We start from the raw sequence: 21,021 nt of genomic DNA on the forward strand, positions 1-21,021 counted from the left end.
AAGGGATGTCGAAATAATATTGTGAATTTGAGAACGCAATTAATATAACCAATATCCATACTATTCTTTATCAGATCCTTAAAACCTACTAGCGAAAGTGTTTCCTCATAACCATTTCCATGAACTAGAGAAAAACCTTTTGCTACCTAGATTTTATGGTGCATACATCCACATCCATGTGAATCTATCATTTCCAACCTACAATCACAAGACAAGGTTTAGAAAAAACCAATTTTATATCTAGTTTCCTTCATGGACTAAACTTCGCTATTAAATTTCTTCCTTTCTGGCAGCTCAAGGACCTACCAGTGCTTTCATGTTGTAAGCAGCTCATCCATATTGACCAATGGACTTTCACTGTCCAACGTGATTTTGATTTTGCAGTTAAATGAAAACATAGAACTCATAAGAATTCTTAACTCAACTAGAAATAAATAGAAATAAGAATGTGTCAATCAAACATGACAGGTTATCAACCTCAGGTCGCGTGCTAGGGATAACTAAAAGGTCTATTGTCGATTGACTCTAAAAATTCAAGATCAACATGACTCCCACTGACTTCTTGACATATGTGTTTTCTTTCAAGGAACATTCCTTGACGGGCTAAAACAAACATTCAAAAGGTCATGTGTAAACAATTTATAAAATAGGACTTAGTTTATCTTTTGTTTCTCGATTAGCGAAAAAACATCAAACCCAAATTATAAAAGTGCTAGAGTAAGAAAGCATTATTACTCCACATATTACGAGGTTTTATCATCCTTTTAGTTTGAATTGAGTTTCAAGATACGATTCAAAGTTACTAGAGCATGGCTCTAAATCTAGATTGGAACAAGGTATGGCTCATCTATGATCGACCCATTTCCTACTATGTCTGATTCCTCTTCTTAGTCATATAATTGCACTAAGATGTTCTTCGAGGATTAATTGTGATACAATTCCATAATTACTAAGATGATAATAAAACACGATACTAAAGTGCTCTCATTTCTTTTTAGATGGGTGAATCTTTTATCTATCTGCCTAATAGATTATTCTATTCCATCTGTTACTCATGAACTTTTCAAAAAGTATCAGAATTATGCTTAATCTTATAAACATAATCATATTTACTGAAACATCAATAAATCATGACGAATATCGTTATCGACCCTTGTGGCGGATCTGAATAGTCCATATTAACATATACTAGATCCATTAGTCCTTCACATTCCTCACATAAGGTGTGAACAATGAATTAAGTCATAATTTTCGAAGGAACAAGATTCTCATATATTATACAATACGACTTGTACAACACCAAGTATATGTCCAGTTGGTGATGAGATTTCTTTTCACTTGGTCGAATATGACAATACCACAAGTGATATTATGAGAATCAAATCCACAATTAATATTGCTATTATTAGAAACACAACTAACCATTTTCATTAATTTCATTGCAAGGAAATATAAGATAAGTCAACTGCATAAACCAAAACTTCAATTTTATTCCTAGAAAGAAAATTGGAACTTGTCCTTACAATGCATAAAATGAAAAACTATATTTCTAGACATCTCTAAGGAGTAATAGCAATCTATTAAATTATTCTAAATCCTTAGTAGCAGTTCCAAATTCTGACCATCGAACCATGTGACCAAAGTCCATTTCTGACAATCAAATTTAGATTATATCTCTCAAGCTTCCTTCCTTCTTTTAGTTTCTTCAATGTCATCAAAATGTGATCATCACATCATGTATAAAGGTTCTAAGAATAGGGACTTATGAAGTTAGATAATGGATGTACTTGAAGTAGAGTCACACAAATTGACTTCCCAATCTTTAAGATCCTTCAGGTATTTTGGGCAGCTTGGCAACCAGTGTCCCTTTAACTGGTAGTAGAAACAGATGGACTCATTGTGTTTAGCACATGGAATGATCTCATAATTGAACTTTATCTTTACCATACAATCAAACAGTTTGATCTTGGATGGCCCCTTTCCATAGGGAAGAGAAATATTTTCTAGATCACCAATGTTACCATTATCAATGTTCATGGAACTCTTGGGGTTAGACCCTGCTTCAGATGTGCTCTTAAGCATTTCTGCTTCAACAACTATCAGCATCTCGATCATGTCAATTAGGGTCACATCGAGATTCCTTATATGAAAGTTCTTAAAGAACTGACCATATAACTCAGGAAGAGAAAGAAGAACCAAATCAATGGCTTGCTCATTTGGGAATATGACACCCATCCTTTCTAATTTGTCAATGTACGACTTCATTTTCAAAACGTCCGTACACATAAAATTTCCTTTTTCATGTTTTGATGACAATGCGGCTTGAGTGGTTTCATATCTTTCAACTTGAGGAAAACGTGACGTTGGGAGAGTCACAGGAGGAGGTGGAAGAATTGAAAAAGCATGATGTCCAGTTCCACCATTCCCCGAATAAGAGAAAACTTTTTCACCTTTATCGGAATGTGGAAGATCATCTTCAGAATAACAAGGAAAAACATTTCCAGAAGAACGTGGATGACCATAATTGTCTTGATTTGAAATTTAAAGTTTAGAAGAAGGGACAACTCAAGTTAGTTGATTTTAATCCTTAATTATTAACCCATAATTTAAATTAAGGCTGGGATCCATATTTTCGATTCGACCTTTGAAGAGGGATGCCATAATCAAATTCGAATCTATTTTAGGTAGGTAGAGTCATCTCACCAATTTCAATCTCATGAAACTCCTAGATCTTTGCGATTCATTGAATTTTATCGATGACATGTTTAATCTCGATTATACTCTTACCAATTGTGACTCTGGGATGCTGATGATCACAATTAAGATGTGAATAACCATGCAAACCCGCTCAAACACCCTCGGTCGATTTATAATCTCTCATTGATGCCAGTTAACCACACATACTCCATCAACAATCATAAACACGAGTTGTTTCATCATTTCACCTTTATAGTCCCAAATTAGTGTGTTGGTTAACTACATATGTTCCACTAACAACTCATAAAGAAACAATGGGTGTTTTCATGGATTAGCATACAATTTCATATCTTTCGTAAAGTAACTACACTGTGATTTATAAAAAGTTTAGTTAATTTGTAGTATCATACTTTTAGAGGTTATGTCATATAAAACCCGTTCGACTAATGACCCTCCACCATACAAGGGAACAGTAGGTGAGAGTGGACTCCCATTCAACGGTCATTTTATAGTTTCTTATCCTTATACACCCCCCCTTAGAGTATGGCTTCGCGAATGAAACCTACTAATGATTTGACTAACTTGTCTTATATGTATAATATATTAAACTTTTAATCATATATAGTATAAGGTGTATTTTAAATCTTTTCAAAATACGATGTTTAAATATTAATTATCTAGATTATCATATAAATATTTAATCGATTTAAACATATTATGAATTTATAATTATCTTTTAGTTACATTACTATTAAATTCATAAGAGATAATTCAATTTAATATAACTAATTAAAAATTATCAAATAAGGATATCTCCTAATATTTGGAGTTTTAAGGATGATCACACAAGGCATTCAAAATTCGGAATCCAACAAATTTAATATTGGATAATTACCAAAAAAACACCATAAATCAAATTAGGAAGATAATTACCGAAAATCTAGAAAAAAAATTGTGCTCACATCGTGAGCACTAAATCTCACACCGTGAGATCAGTATTTCAAACAAAAAAAGTTTAGTTCGATTCATCTCATGTGCAATCAATGTTTAACAAGCCTAAGCTCTGATACCACTTATGGGTTTTATAGGAAACAAAATTGTACAATGTGGAAAATAATTAACAATTAATAGGGTACATACATCCTATAAAAGATCTATTTCATACACATTGATAGCAACATACAATGAACAACTAAACCTAGTATAACCCTAGTGTAATTCGATATTACCAAGTGTAGAGTTACATACCTTTCGATTTGTTGTAGTAAACAAATCACTTCAATCTCCTTGTAGTGTAGGTCTTGGAAAGCTTAGCACCAAAAGTATGATGCCTTTAATGGTTCACACCCAAAGCCTAGAACTACAAGCCTAGAGGAGAGAGGGGAAAGGAGAACTTCGGCTAAAGTATCCTTCTTGGAAGAGTATGAATGAAATTAAGGTCCGAAAGGGTCCTATTTTTAGTTTAGGTAACTTAGGGACAAAGCAAGATTTGAATGATTAAATAATAGATTTAATCTCAATTCAAATATTTTCCTTATTTACCACTAGGAGGCTTCTAAAAACCTTAGAAGCCCTCCTAATTTTATTCACCCCTATATGGGCTCTAGAATTTTATTTTCTTGCTCAATTATGAACAATTACAATTCAACCATTGGACCTTTAATTAATTCCAATTAATCTCGAATTAATTCTAGATTAATTCCAATTAATAATTAATTGATTCTAATTGATTTCATATTAATTTATTAATCATATAAATTAACAAATCAATTTTCTATTTCCAATTAATATATTAATCATATTAGTTTGCAAATTTGGTCCCCAAAGGGTGAAAGTGTAAATCTTAGGGAGGGGGTGCGTACGCTGTCCGGGGTCAAACCTTAATTTTTAGGATTTGGACCCTATTTAAGCATCATTATGGACCCAATACCTTTTCCCTCATCAGCCTCCATACCCTAGAAGATATCCCATAAAACCCTAGCCCTCTTTTGAGTGTTCTTGAGCCTTATATTGATATTTTGGTGCTTTTGGGTGGTTCTTGGTGGTGAAGGAAGTTCCTTGAAGATAAAGTGGTGCATTTAAGTCCTTAGATCCAGATTCTACACCTTCTTGTGTATCTATAAAAGGTATCAAGTTCAAACCTTGGAGGTTTTTGTTATAGATCTCATTAGGTCCATGTTTATGCACTTTTTGTCCTAAAAGCTTGGTTTTATGGAGTATGGACTCCTCCAAACCATTTGAGCTGTCCTTTTGAGCATTTAGGAGTATATAAAGTCATAAAAATCAGATCTTGAGGGTTGAGGTTCGCCCATCCCTGAGTTGTTGGCCTTTTTATGTAGTTTTGGACCTAGGGTTTGGTATTGGGTCCTTTTTAGCCATGCAAGTTAGTAATGTTGTCAACTTTATGGTTTAAGACCTTATTTAGTAGTAGATCTAAGTTGTGGATGTTAAGGTCTTAAGGGGTTAAGACTCTTGGTTAGCTTTTCGGACTTTGGCCAGTATGTCGGGCGTACTCCTGAGTACGCTGCGTGTACTGGGTCAGCAGGCCGCTTCCAGGTTAACGCACGTACGTGAGGCGTACATGTTGGGTATGTGGGGCGTACGCCAAGCTGTGAGCCTCTTTTGATTTTGGGTCACTTTTGGGCTATAGGATTTTGGGCATTGAATATCTTATGGACTTGGGCCATTTTAGAGCTTTGAGTGCTACTTAGTTTGGGTCACTTGAGGAAAGGTAAAATGGTCTTTTACCCTTGGAGTCGAGAATTGTGAATTAAAGTCTCGGTTAGGGTTTATGACCTAAATATTAACTAGGGTAGTATTTGTAATGCCCGTGTTTCTAGGCTAGGCATTAATATTGACGTGATAGTCTAGGTTAACCTTTGTAACTCATTTAGAAGAAATGAAAAGGAATTATGTGAATATTATGTGAAAATTATGTGTTTATGCTTAATTATTAGGGTTTAATTAATTAAGAATAAAAATGAGCGTCGAAAATAAATATTAGATAAAGCCGATATCTATTAAGAAAGTTGTAGTGGTCGTGACAAGGATTACGGATATATAAAAAATGTCGAAATCCGAGTTATAACGAAGAAGTTATAACATGTCGAAGTTTCGCGACAAACCGGCACGGTGCCGAATGTCGTAAAAAGTGAGTTTTTGATAAACTACTTTTTAGCCTTAGTGATCTAAACGAAAGTCATAGTGTTCGTTAAACCGAGAGTATGTATACAAAGAACGTCCAAATCTGACTTCGTATGAGGAAGTTATGATTTTTCGAAGTTTCAGCTTAGCAGTAGACAGCTAAAAACTTGAATTTTAGATCGAGTGATTTTTAGTCGACACGACCTAAATGAGAATCGAAGGTCTCTCATAAATAGTAGTACATTGGTAAAAAGACAGACGAAAACGGACGTCAGATAAAGAAGTTATGAATTTTTAACGGATTTCCTGTCCCGGTCTGTTAAAAATAATAATATAAAAATTAAAGTCAAAATTAGGCGACGAATTCTAAACGAAATTGTAGAGCGTAATTTTACCTACGCGTGCATATAAAGAACGTCAAAAACGGAGATCGTATGCAAAAGTTATGGGTTTTAGAAGTTTTTGCACAAAAATCGAGAAATTTCGCATAGGTGGACTTCGGCCACGTCACCCTCGCTCAAAATGTGCCACGTGTCCGAAATTGATGTGTCATCAGAAGCGTGTCCAAACCGGAGAGCCATTCAAAGTGGTCCACTAAGAATCTGACGTGTGTCCTTTTTCGCGTGTCCGACCTTCGCATGATGCGCCACGAGCCCCCCTCGGACCATAGACCTCGGTCCAATCAGAAGGTGACACCAGGACCCTCGCACGTGCGAGCCATCTGCGTGCCTTCACCTCCTGCTGCCACCTGTCCTCGCTGCTGACTCACCATCTGAAGCCTCCCCCTATAAATAGAAGGCTGCGAGCCTTCTCGGGTAATTTTAAGAAATTGCCATCTTTCACCCCTTTTTCAATATATTCACCATTGTAACATCCCCCGAAGCCCCGGTATCAATTATAACACCCGGAACACGCCCCGAAGTGCCCGGAGACCCGGAAAATTTATCTTTTCGGTTTTGAAGCCCGACTCTCGCAGAGCCCGGTTTCTCAATAAAACTCAAGGTTTTATTAGAAACGATCGTTTTAGGAAACGAAGTGTTGCCCGATTATTATTAAATCAGGTGAGTGTGTAGTTATTTTCACCTTACACATAGATATGAAGTATTTTATATAAAATAGGTGCTGTGTGAATATATATTGTTTGTTTATTTGAGATGGATGTTGAAGGAATGATTTATACAGGTTTTTAAATAATTTAAACTGTATATGTATTTTTATCTACAAAAATGTTGGGTAAAACATGGGTAGATGAAATAGTGGGTGTGTGATGAAAGGTGAGTTGGATAAATGAGATGATCAGTGATATAGATCATGAGTTGAGGGTGAGTGGTGAAATTAGATCATGAGTTGAGGGTGAGTGGTGAAATATGAGAAAAGCCCTTACCCAAACGTTGGCCCCCGTCATTCAGCAGAGTATGAATGACAACCATGGACTATTCTAGACGGTCTGTGGAACACTAGCAGGCTTGCAACCTGTAGGTGTGTGAACTATATGTTCATCATTCGTACTCTAAAAACCCATTGGCATGTATGACAGGGAGATTCCTATGAATAATACTGTCGATAAATAAGAGCTATGGACTTAGCACATGTTGTATAAACCCTGGCAGCTATGGATTTAGTGCCTGTTGTATAAACCCTGGTGACGATGTGACTTCGTGCCCATTCCTTAGGATGAATCCTTAGGAGTGAGTGATAGTTGAATCTTAGGGTAAATCCTTAATAAATAAATAAGATAATGGGGTTGGGGTAATTTGGTTGATTGATTGATGTTTAAGTATAATAAATTTATTTATTGTGGGTTGAAAACCCTATATGCTCACCAGGCTTCCAAGCCTGACCCACTCAGCTTTTTATATTACAGGTAGTGGACCCCGAGCATAGTCGGATGATGATGATGAGTGATTTTTGGATTATAGGCCAGTAGTTGTAAATAACTGTTGTAAGACTTATAACGTCTTGTTTATGCTTTTGATCTGTATCGAAACATGACATCCCGAGGTTTTGATATAAAAGGAAATTATATATTTCTTAAAGAAAAGTTTTGATAAACTTTTATCATGTTTTGTTTTGGGAACAAATTCCGCAACATATTTTAAAAGGATTACTCTGATTTTTTTTTAAAAAGCATAAAATAAATCGGTCTTTTCTGGCCGAGAAATTAGGGGATGTCACAGTATTTGATCATATTTAGTGCTAAGATTTTGGAATCAGTAGTCCGAGCATTCACTTGACTTTTCAGCAGATCGACATGAGTCTCCTCCCAGTGTTTGGCGGGTCGAAGGCACCAATGCCGACCCATGGATTATTGTTATTTGTATGCTAGTTGTTTGTTTGAACTTGCATGTGTTGTATGTGTTGTATGTATGTCGGCAGAACCCGATACCAGGCGGAGCCTGATGGGTGTGTTGGACGGGGCCCATCACATGTTGTTGACAGATATGTTTCAAGCGGGGTTCAATGCCCGGTAGGGCCCGATGCCGGGTTGTGACATCCCCTAATTTCTCGGCCAGAAAAGACCGATTTAATTTATGCTTTTTAAAATAAAATCAGAGAAATCTTTTCAAAAGATATTGCGGAATAGGTCCCCAATATAAAACATGATAATGTTTATCAAAACCCTTCTTTAAGAAGGTATATATTTCCCATATATATATATATATATATATATATATATATATATATATATATATATATATATATATATATCAAAACCTCGGGATGTCATGTTCCGATACAGATCAAAAGCATAAACAAGACATTATAAGCCTTTCAACAGTTATTTACAACTATTGGCCTATAATCAAAAAATCTCTCATCGTCCTCCGACTATGCTCGGGGTCCACTACCTGTAATCATAAAAAAAAAAACTGAGTGGGTCAGGCTTGGGAGCCTCGTGAGCATATAGGGTTTTCAACCCACAATAATAATAACATATTAAGTTCACCAATCAACAATAACCCTGATCACCCATTCCCGTTGTCCTCACTTTACGTCCCTAAACACCTAACACAAGGGACTTAACCTAAGGAATATCATCGGGTTGGACACTACTGCTAAGGGGACTCCTCAGCCATACATGTCCTAAAGGCAACCATGAGGGGGATTGGAGTACACCAATGAACATTTAGTTCATCAACACCTACAAGTTGCGAACTTGCTAGTGTACCACTGGACTGTCTAGAAAGGTCCGTGATCGTCATCTATACTCCGCTAGACGACTACAACGATAACACCAACAACAACACCGACACCGAGGCCTCTCATCATTTTTAACACCCACCGACTATTTTGTCTACCCATGTTTTACCCAACATATTTGTAGATAAAATACATATACAGTTTAAAACTTGTATAACACATCAATTCAACAGTCACCTCAAATAAACAATTAACATATTTACACATAACATGTATTTTAAGGTAAATACTTCATATCTATGTGTAAATTGAAAGTAACTACACACTCACATGATTTGATGATAATCAGGCAGCAATTCGTTTCCTAAAACGTTCGTTTCTAATAAAACCGGGAGTTTAATTGAGAAACCGGGCTCTGCAAAAGTCGGGCTTCGAAACCGAAAAGATAAATTTTTCGGGCTTCACGGGCACTTCGTGGCGTATTCCGGGGCTTATAATTGATACCGTGGCTTCGGAGGATGATAATATGAAAGAAATATGGAGAAAGGGGCTAAAAATGACAAGTTTTCAAAATACCCCCGGGAGGTCTCACACCCCCTATTTATAGGGGCCGAAGCTCCTGATCCAACCGCTGAGAAGAGGCCACGCGTCGCTGATCCGGAGCTCGCAGGGGATGGCTCGCACGAGGCTCGCACCTGCGAGGGCTTGCTGGCTTCTTGTGATTGGTCCGAAGCTTAGGTCCGAAGTCGGTTCTGGTGGTGGGGTCCGCAGGCGAGGGTGCGCAGGTGGCAGCACGTGCGAAGGCCTCGGTGGCAGTTGCTGATTGGACCGCGGACTCGTGACCCATGTGCGAGGCTCGGAGGCTAGGCGGTGCGAGGTTCGGTCCATGTGCGAGCTTCAGATTGGACTCACCCTTTTCGGACACGTGGCACCTTCTAAGCGAGGGTGACGTGGCAAATCGTGACTATGCGAATTTTCTCGGTTTTTGTGCAAAAACTTCTAAAATCCATAACTTTCGCATACAAGCTCCGTTTTTGACGTTCTTTATATGCACACGTAGGTAAAATTACGCTCTACAACTTCCGTTTAGACTTCGTCGGCTAATTTTGACTTTAATTTTTATATTATTATTTTTACCAGACCGGGACAGGAAATCCGTTAAAAATTCATAACTTCTTCATCCAACGTCCGTTTTCGTCAGACTTTTTACCGTTGTGCTACTATTTACGAGACCTTCGATTCCCGTTTAGGTCGTGTCGGCTAAAAATCACTCAATCTAAAATTCGAGTTTTTAGTTGTCTACTGCTAAGCTGAAACTTTGAAAAATCATAACTTCCTCATACGAAGTCAGATTTGGGCGTTCTTTTTATCGAACTTCTCGGTTTAACGAACACTACGAGTTTCGTTTAGATCATTAAGGCTAAAAAGTAGTTTATCGAAAACTCACTTTTTACGACATTCAGCACCGAGCCGGTTTTTGTCGTGAAACTTCAACAGGTCATAACTTCTTCGTTATAACTCGGATTTCGGCATTCCTTATATATCTGTAATCCTTGTCACGACCACTACAACTTTCTTAACAGATATCGGCTTTATCTAAAATTTAATTTTTGACGCTCATTTTTATTCTTAATTAATTAACTCCTAGTAATTAAGCATAAAACACATAAAACACATAGAATTCACATAATTCCTTTTTCATTTCTTCAAAATGAGTTACAAAGGTTAACCTAGACTATCACCTTAATATTAATGCCTAGGCTAGAAACACGAATGTTACACGGGTGGGGCCCGTTGGTTGCTAGGCATGGCTCATTGTACATTTGATATGTATGATATGAGGTATTTTGGAGAACTCACTAAGATTTGTGTTTACAGTTTTCAGTTTATGTTTCAACATACTAGCGGCCCGAAGGGGAAGAGCTCGGGATGATCGCATTGCACACACCATGATTTTTCGCTTATTTGACTCTGTGTTACTTTTGGGATGTTTTCTGAATACTTTATGGTTTTGAAAAACATGTTTGAATGATGGTTTATTTATTATAAAAACGAAATTTTTAGTTTTGAGTTGTGGGACGTTACAAGTTGGTATCAGAGCCTTGGTTTGATGGATTCAGACATACCCTTGGGTGTGTCTGAATTCAAAATGAGGGTTTGATATATTTTTCATAGAAAAAAATGTGTTTTAATTAAAGGATTTTCTAATAAAAGAACGGGGTGTGGTGCATGTAATCGACCGAGATCAAGTAAGTTTTCCCAAAATACCCATACATGTTCTATTTGATATGCTTTGAATTATGAAATTATGAACTACATGTTAGACTAGGGATAAGGATCTGCTTAGGATTTTGCAGGGTAGAATGCTAGGAGAGATGCCTTTATATTCCTATTATATGAGCTTGTAGACTTGCATGCTAGTACTGGTTCAGTCAGTGATAGGATGGCCTATTTAGGTTATGCTTTGATTCAGATTACTCAATGCCCGAATGTTACTTGCTTTGTGCTTTTAGGAGTTTCCATTAACATCAACTAACTAGTAAGCGAATACGCTAAGTTACATATTACTGAGATTAGATAATTTTTAAAGGTTAGGTTCCACCTTATTGCGCAGCTCTTGTCTGAGTCCAACTGTTGTAGGGTGAGGCCCTTCATTCAAAAATTATCTAGTGTCGGTGATATGTAATTGTGTTCGAAAGCTAGTTTGAGGGTGTTAGAGGGAGTTCCTTCTGCAGCTGATGACAGGGAGTGGTGTGGTGGTAGCCCTAGGAAAACCTAGGAGGTGATTCGATGCTGATAGTTTTGCTTGGTTAAGAGTTGTTTGGTTTGATAGGAAGGTAACTTGGGAGAATTTGGGGCGGTCCTTGAGGAAAGTACGGATATATGTGGAACGTAGTATAGGCCCGTACTACTGGAAGCATAGGATCCGTACTTGAGCCAAGGAAAGTGACGATGACACCAGGAAGCTTGTAGGATGTGGGGTTCTCCGAGTATATAATGATGGTTTGTATGGTTTATTTTCAATATGGTGACCTCACGAGGAGGTTCTGGCAGTGGATCGAGTTCTGGCTCTGGGGCCAGACATATGGATGATCAAATGCGGGAGTTCATTTCATCAGAGTTTACCCGCAGTATTCTTGAGAAGACTCATGTGATCTTCGGTACGATAAAGGAGGGTATCATGGAGATTCTAGATGAGCGCTTGGGCGTTTTCGTTCTGATATGGTGACGATGATGGGAGCTCGCACTTTGACTTTCTGTGAGTTTCGGGCATGTGGGGCTCCGAAGTTCTTTGGGAAGAAGGACCGATTGCGAGAAGACATTGGTTAGTAGATGTCACGAACGCCTTCCGTACTACTTATTGCCCCGATGGGGCAAAGGTCATACTTGCATCTTGTCTTCTGAAGGATAGAACTCGAGACTGGTGGGAGGAGGTTGGAAACGCCTTGGGAGGCGAGGCAATTGAGTTGATGACTTGGGAGGATTTCGTGACAAGGTTTCAGGCTGACTTTGCACCAGTTATTAAGGTCTAGTAGTTGGTGAGGGAGTTTTAGGATCTTCGCCAGATTACTGAGATTATGGCAGAGATCACTACTATGTTCCGAGAGAGGGTGTTACTTGTTCGCAGTATGTGGTGGACGAGGAGATGAAGAAGGCGAGATACCATGAGATGTTGAGAAGCGATATCAGACAGTTTGTGAGCAGATCCAATTGCAAGACATTGCATGATATGGTGGGGCGAGCCAAAGAGAAGGAGATTGACCTGGAGATGGAGAAGAAGAGGAAGTCGGTTCAGGTACATAGTTCTGAGGGTTTGGTCAAGAGGCCCAATATTTTTGACTCGAGGTCGAGGGGCCAGCAGGGTCAAGGCCGCTGCAGAAAGTTCGGCAAGAAGCACGATGGGACGTGAATGGTGGGTGGTTTTGGCTGCTTTAAGTGTGGCAAGACGGGTCACTTCAGTAAGGATTGCACTGCCACTACCACCACCCAGGTATCTGATCTAATTTGCTTCCATTGCAATCAGAGGGGCCATAAGAAGGCCAACTGCCCGAGTTTAGCAGTGGGAGGACCATTTGTAGCACCCGCTCTGACGACCTTGTGGATTATAGATGGATGGCAGGGCAAGACGGAGGCGCCTGTTGTGAGGAGCAGGGCATTTCAACTGACAGCCGAGGAGGCTCGTATGGCACCAGATGTGGTGATGGGTATGTACCTTATCCTTAATTTTTATTATTTATGTCTTTTTTTTTCTTATATATGTGCTTTGTTTTTAGGTTCGTTCCTTGTGAGCGGTATATCTGCTTTGGTTTTGTTTGATTTGGGGGCTACCAAATCATTTGTGTCTCTTGCGCTCAGCAATATGTTTGACAATGCTTTGGGGGAGCTGGATTACCCATTGGTGGTCGATATTGCTGACGATCGTCATGTACGAGTGTCGAGGGTTCATCGGAGATGCATATTGGAGTTGTTCAGCGAGCAATATTCGATCGATTTGGTTACCATTCCCCTGTCTGAGAGCAAGGTTATTGTGGGGATGGATAGGTTGATTCCCAATGGGGCAATGATTGATTGTTGCAACATCCGGAATCTAGAAGGTCAGTTATGGAAATAAATTCCCTTTTTAGGGGCCAACTCGTCCAGTTTATGGCATAAACTCGACGTGTTGGGAGCTTTTGGGACACATGTTTTTAAGGACCAACTCGTCGAGTTGGTATAGGGAAACTCGACGAATTAGACGTTGTTTGAGAAAACCCTAATTTTAGGGTTTTTCACCCTATTTAAAGACCTTAACTCACTTTGTTGGCCTCCTTACTAGCCTCCTTGTCCAGAAAACCCTAATTTTGTGCATTACCCTTCAAGGTTGAGTGTGTGAGCTTGTGGTGAGCTTGGATAGTTGGTTTTTGGTGACCTTTGGAATGAGTTAGAAGAATGAAGGTGCTTAGTTTGGAAGGAAGGCTTTGGATCTAGAAACTCTCCATTTGTTGTAGTCCTTTTGAGGTATAAAGTCGAAACCTTGTGTTGTTATCTTCTAGATCTCTTTGTGGGTAGTTTGATTTTTTGGGTGTTTGGTTGGGTTGTCCAAGGGTTAAGGGTTTAAGGGGTTATTATGCTAAATCTGACCCTTTTATGACCTCTCTTGGCATAAACTTGCAAGCTTTGCTAAGTCCTAAGTCTCGTCCATGCATTAAGTCCTTTATTAAGCCATTTTAGGCTCTAGAGTTCTTTTCTTGCATGCATGAATGTAAAGTTGGAAACTTTACGTGATAATCCAGCCTTGGGATGCCAGATCTGTGTTTTGGGAGTATGTTTTGAGAGTTTAGGGGGCTTAATGGGTTAAGCCTCACTCTATTAAGTCAAGGATTCAAATTTGGGTTCATGGTAGTGGTTTTTAAGGGTAAAGTTGGAAACTTTACCCTTTATTCATCATTTGGGAAGAGATCTGAGAATGGAAGCTTCTAGATTCGATGGAAACGGCTTAATGCATTAAGCTGTTTGATTCCTGGCCAACTCGGCGAGTTCAGTAGGAGAACTCGGCGAGTTGATGCGAATTTTCCTGATCTGTGCACTTCATGGGGGAACTCGACGAGTTGAAGGACAACTCGGCAAGTTGGGTCAACTCGAACCGTTGACTTTGGCTTTGATTTATAATTAAGGGAATTTAGGCTTATTATAAGGCTCGTATGGGGTTAGTCCTGTTGGGTTTTATGTACTATAACACTCCTATGGTGCACATACAACCCTAAATGCTTTGGATCTAAGTTTTCTCTAGTTATACATGCAATAAAATTTCCAAAGCATGCAGCCTACAACTAGCATACAATTTGGCATATGAATCATAAAAGTAAGTTAGAAGATTACCTCTTATTGTAGCTTGTTAAATTTTGGCCTTTAAGAACTTAACACCCCAAGTGTGATGCCTCAAACGGTTCACAACACACCATGAACAAAGGAGGACTTTTAGCGAGAAAATGGAGCACACAAAATCGGTTATATGAACTCTAAGAACACTTGTGTAACCGATTTTAGGCCAAGGGTAACATATATGGATTGTAGGATTCCAAGATTCATGGGTAAACCCTAATCCACACACTTAGGTTATGATCCATAACTCATGTGGCTAACTCTTCATGGATGCTTACATAAACTTGGCCCATCATGGATCAATAGCCCAATCCTATATGTATCACTGATTTACATAATTAGTCCCCGTTAATTTAATTAGTCTCTTTTGATCACAAAATTAATTACAAATTAATTCTTGATCAATACTAATTAAATAATATGATTTCACAATTAATATATTATACTTATAATATATTAGTAAATCATAAATAACCTCTTACTCAAATATCCATCCTATCAAATTGTCCTGGTGATATGCAACCCGAAATGGATCACGCTACTCTCGGGTCAAGTACATACCAATTATAGTTATGAGCTTAGACACCTAATCCAACACGGCCCAATTTGCAAAATTAGGCCATTAGTTGGCTTTGATGGATCTAGTAATTTCTGGTATTTTGGGATTGAGTTGTTAATGGGCCATGTAAGGAGTTTGGGCCCAATTTGGAAAATTGGGCCATTGGTTTATTAGTGGGCCTGTGGGCCTTTCATATTGTAGTTTGGGTCATGGGCTTGGTCAAGGCTAGGTTAGGGGTAAAATGGTCCTTTTACCCCAGATATGGAATTGTGGTTATGGATTGGAGCCCAATTATTAATTGGGTGTATTATTGATATTGCTAGTTTGGGAAGCCGTCAGGGCAGCAGCTAGGGATTCTTTCAGTGAGCTTCTCCAGTGCGAGGTGAGTCTCTTCACTATATCCATGGGTCGAAGGCACCAATGCCGACCCATTATGTGTTATGTGGTATGATAGTTGTTCTGTGATTTATGGTATGCCAGTTGTCTCTGTGATACTTGCATGGAAGACCCCGAGGGTAGCCCGAGGCAGATGGATATCAGACGATGGGGGTGCCCATGGCATGCCAGGCAAAGACCATGGGGGAAGCCCATGGCATTCCAGGAAAAGACCATGGGGGGAGCTCATGGAATTCTGGATAAAGACCATGCGGGGGAGCCCATGGCAATTATATGCTTGTTGCATGATATTATGTGGTTCTATGTTTATGGTATTTTGGGGAACTCACTAAGCTTTGTGCTTACGGTTTTCAGTTTATGTTTCAGGTACTCCAGTTTTCAAATGAAAGAGTTTTGGACGATTTCAGGGCACACACCACATGTTTTCCGCATTCTGTGAATTACTCTGAATTGATAATGTTTTTGCTAACTCTTGGTTACCTTGGTTTCATGAGAAAGAAATGTATTAACGATTATAAAAAAAATTATGTCATGGTTTTGGGGTGTTATAATTGCGAGCATCAGTTGGTTCGTATTCGGACCCCAAGTGGGGGAGAGTTGGTGATTCAGGGAGAGGGTGTACATCATGGACTGGCCCTCTGTTCAGCGGCTAAGGCCAGTCATTATCTTCAGCAGGGTTGTTCTGGACTTGTTGCTTATGTGATAGATACCCGGGAGGAGGGTAAGGCGACAGTGTGCGAGGTACCGATTGTTCGGGATTACCCAAATGTTTTTCCGGAGGATTTTCTAGGAGTGCCTCCGGCGAGGCAGGTGGAGTTTAGGATTGACTTGATCCCAGGTGGGGCTCCGATAGCCAAGACATCTTATCGGATAGCACCTCCAATGATGCAGGAGTTGTCTACACAACCGTAGGAGCTATTACACAAGGGATTTATTCAGCCGAGTAGTTCGCCATGAGGAGCGCCGATCTTTTTTGTGAAGAAAAAGTATGGGTCACATTAGATGTATATCGATTATCGGGGGTTGAAGAAGTTAACAGTGCAAAACCGTTATCCGCTCCCGAGGATCGACGATTTATTTGACTAGCTTTAGGGTACTTCTTGGTTTTCCTAGATTGATCGGCGTTCGAGTTATCATCGGATGAGGATCAGAGAGGAGGATACATAGAAGACGACCTTTCGAACGCGATATGGTCATTACGAGTTCGTGGTGATGACCTTCGAGTTCACCAATGCTCCAAACGCATTCATGGATCTCATGAATCGCATATGCATGCCTATGCTGGATCGATCTGTGATTGTGTTTATCGATGACATTCTGGTCGATTTCAAGACCCTAGAGCAACATGAGGAGCATATGAGGGAGGTATTAGATACTCTCATGAGGGAGAAGTTGTATGTGAAATTCTCCAAGTGTGAGTTGTCGTTGCGTAAGGTGCAGTTTCTGGGGTACCTTGTCAACCAGAAGGGTATTATGGTCGATCTGGCCAAGGTTGAGGCGGTGATGAGGTGGGAGATTCTGAGGTCTCCATCTGAGATTCAGAGTTTCCTTGGATTGGCGGGTTACTATAGTAGATTCATTCAGGATTTCTCCAAGATAGCGGTACCTTTGACCCGGCTGACGAAGATAACTTTCATGTTTCGTTAGGGAGCTGAGCAGCAGACAGCTTTTGAGACTCTGAGGCGGAGATTGAGTGAGGCGCCGATCCTAACCCCGTCGGAGGTTGTTGAGGATTCCATGGTGTACTGTGATGCATCGATCATCGGTTTGGGTGAAGTGTTGAGGGGAGCGGGATCATGTGATCATGTACGCTTCGAGGCAACTGAAGCCTCATGAGGCGAATTATCCTATGCATGATTTGGAGTTGGGGGAAATGGTGTTCACCCTCAGGATTTGGCGACACTACCTCTATGGGGTCTGTTGTAATATCTACACGGATCACAAGAGTTTGAGGTATCTGATGGATCAACCAAATCTGCAGATAAAGCGGCGTAGATGGTTGGATATGATGAAGGATTACGATTTTGAGATCCTTTAGCACCCAGGGAAGGCCAACATGGTGGCCGGTGCTCTTATCCGCAAGACGGTTACTGCTCTAATCAGAGATGTGTGTTTGAGAATCACAGTGATCACCCCACTCTTAGAGTAGATTCAAGAGGATCAGGTGGATGCCATGAAGGAAGAGCACCAAAAGAATGAGAACATAGTGGGTCAGGTGGCTTCTTTTGATTATGATATCCAGGGATTATCGAACCTTCATCGGAGGGTGTGGGTTCCGTATTGGGGTGGTGCGCGTCAGGTTCTGATGGAGGAGGCTTACAATTTGAGATTCTCTATTCATCCTAGAGCGACAAAGATGTAGAGAGATCTCCGGCCTGACTATTGGTGTCCATGAATGAATCGAGACGTGGCCTGGTATATGGAGAGGTGCTTGACTTGCAGGAAAGTCAACGGCGAGCATTAGCGACCACACGACAAAATGGAGCCGTTGGAAGTCCCCATTTGGAAATGGGAAGAGATTACGATGGATTTTATCACCAAAATGCCTCGGACGGTGCACGGATTTGATTCAATATGGGTCTTCGTGGATCGATTGACCAAGAGCGTGTATTTTTCCCTGATCCAGGAGAGTATTTCAGCAGAGAAGCTGGCCAATATCTACATTCAGGAAGTGGTGGCATGGCATGGAGTGCCGGTTTTTGTGGTCTCCGATAGGGATGTTTGGTTTCCTTCCAGGTTCATGAAGAGGTTCCACGAGGAGTTGGGTGCTCTTCTGCACTTCAGCATGGCTTTCCATCCGCATACTGATGGTCAGAGTGAGCGGACTATCCAGACATTGGAGGACATGCTGCGGGCATGGGTACTGGATTTTGATGGGAGTTTGGAGACATATCTTCCTTTAGCAGAATTTTCATATAACAAAAGTTATCACACCAACATTGATCGACCTCCTTTTGAGATGCTCTATGGAAGGAAGTACCGGACCCCGATATGTTGGGGTGAGGTCGGTTAGCGGGTTATGGGGAGTACAGAGATAGTACTCAAGACAATGGAATTGATTCAATGGGTTTGTAGCAGACTTCACACAACACAGAGCCGACGGAAGAGTTACGCAGATAGAAGGAGGTCAGACTTGGAGTTCCAGGTTGGAGACATGGTAGTCCTGAAGGTGTCACCTTGGAAAGGTGTCATCCGATTCAGGAAGCGGGGTAAGCTAGGCCCCAGGTATATTGTTCCTTTCAGGATGATAGCCCGGATGGGCAGGGTTGCATATCGTTTGGAGTTGCCCAAGGAGCTCGGTCAGATTCACAACACTTTTCATGTCACTCAACTGTGGAAGTGTTTGGTTGATGATTCCGCAGTGGTTCAGTTGGAGGACATTTAGGTGGATGATCGCCTGAATATAGAGAGACTAGTGGCGATTCTTGATAGGAGGACGAAGACCTTGCAGAACAAGGTGGTGGATCTCGTGAAGGTGAAGTGGCAGCACCGAAAGGGTTCGAAGTGGATGTGGGAACCTGAGGATGAGATGATGGAGCATTACCCAGAGTTATTTGCAGCAGCAGACTTCGAAGAAAAAGTCTAATTCAAGTGGGGAAGAACTGTAACACCCGGATTCCAGGTATTTCTTATTTTGACCATTGATATCAAATGAGTTTGCAAATTTGGTCCCAAGGGGTGAAAGTGTAAATCTTAGGGAGGGGTGCGTACGCATGGCGTACTTCTAGTATGCAGGGCGTAAGTTGTTCGGGGTCAAACCCTAATTTTTAGGGTTTGGACCCAATTTAAGCATCATTATGGACCCAAGACCGTTTCCCTCATCAGTCTTCATACCCTAGAAGATATCCCACGAGACCCTAGCCCTCTTTTGAGTGTTCTTGAGCCTTATAGTGATCTTTTAGTGCTTTTGGGTGGTTCTTGGAGGTGAAGGAAGTTCCTTGAAGATAGAGTGGTGCATTCAAGTCCCTGGATCCAAATTCTACACCTTTTTGTGTATCTATAGAAGGTATCAAGTTCACACCTTGGAGTTCTTTGTTCTAGATCTCATTATGTCCATGTTTATGCACTTTTTGTCCCAAAAACTTGGTCTTATAGAGTATGGACTACTCCAGTGAAACATCCTAAAAATATAGACCAAAAATTTCGTTTTTAATTATTAACAAAACCATAGTTATCCAAAACACATGTCATAATATATCAAACATCATATCAATGTATATCAAAATATCAGAGTATAAACATCCCAGGCTGAACAAATGGTGTGTGCACTGCAATCATCCCAAGCCCTTCCCCTTGCTACCGGAAGTACTTGAAACAAAACTGAAAACTGTAAGCACGAAGCTTAGTGAGTCTCCCCAAACTACCACATACGATACACATAACATGCAACTAGGAGATACGGGCCCCGCCCACTCTCATGGAGATTCGAGCCCCGCCCACACTCTGCTGTCTAGGAGATTCGGGCCCCGCCCACACTCTGCTGTCTAGGAGATTCGGGCCCCGCCCACACACCGCTATCTAACATGCATAGAAGTATCACACAGAAAACAAGTATATCTATTCCTACCAAGAAATCACATAAATGTACTTAAATCATACTACGAGATTCGGGGCTCGCCCACGCTCGGCTGCTATGAGATTCGGGCCCCGCCCACACTCAGCTACTAACATATCACATATATGGGCCGGCCTTGGTGTCGTAGACCCGTTCCTACGGAAGGAAACTCACCTCGTAAGGTTGGCTGCTGAAAAATCAAGTGAGGAATCTCTGACTGCTGCTCCGACGACTCCTCGGCTATCACTTTTAGAATAACACTTAATCAAAATCTGATAATCCTTCTTAGGGTAAAATGACCATTTTACCCCTGGTCAAAGTCAACGTGTGGGTCAAAGTCAACCTTCTGGTTGACCCAACTCGTCGAGTTGCTTCATCAACTCGTCGAGTCCTAGATCCTAAAATCGCGATCTAACTCGTCGAGTCTTCCCCTAACTCATCGAGTTTCCAGGCTACTCACAGTCGCGATTTACTGATTTAACTCGCCGAGTCCCTTCATCAACTCGTCAAGTTCTATCTGAAGCTAAAACGGGACAAACCAATTCAACTCGTCGAGTCCCTCTATGGATTCGCCGAGTTCCCGTGTCTGATTGAGCCATCTCAATGGATTAAGCTCCTACCCTTCAGATCCAAGCTCCAAACTTCATCTACACACTGGGAATACACT

This window comes from Lactuca virosa, chromosome 2 (assembly GCF_052849685.1).
Source record: "Lactuca virosa cultivar CGN04683 chromosome 2, Lactuca_virosa_CGN04683_v6, whole genome shotgun sequence".
Lineage (NCBI taxonomy): Eukaryota > Viridiplantae > Streptophyta > Magnoliopsida > Asterales > Asteraceae > Lactuca > Lactuca virosa.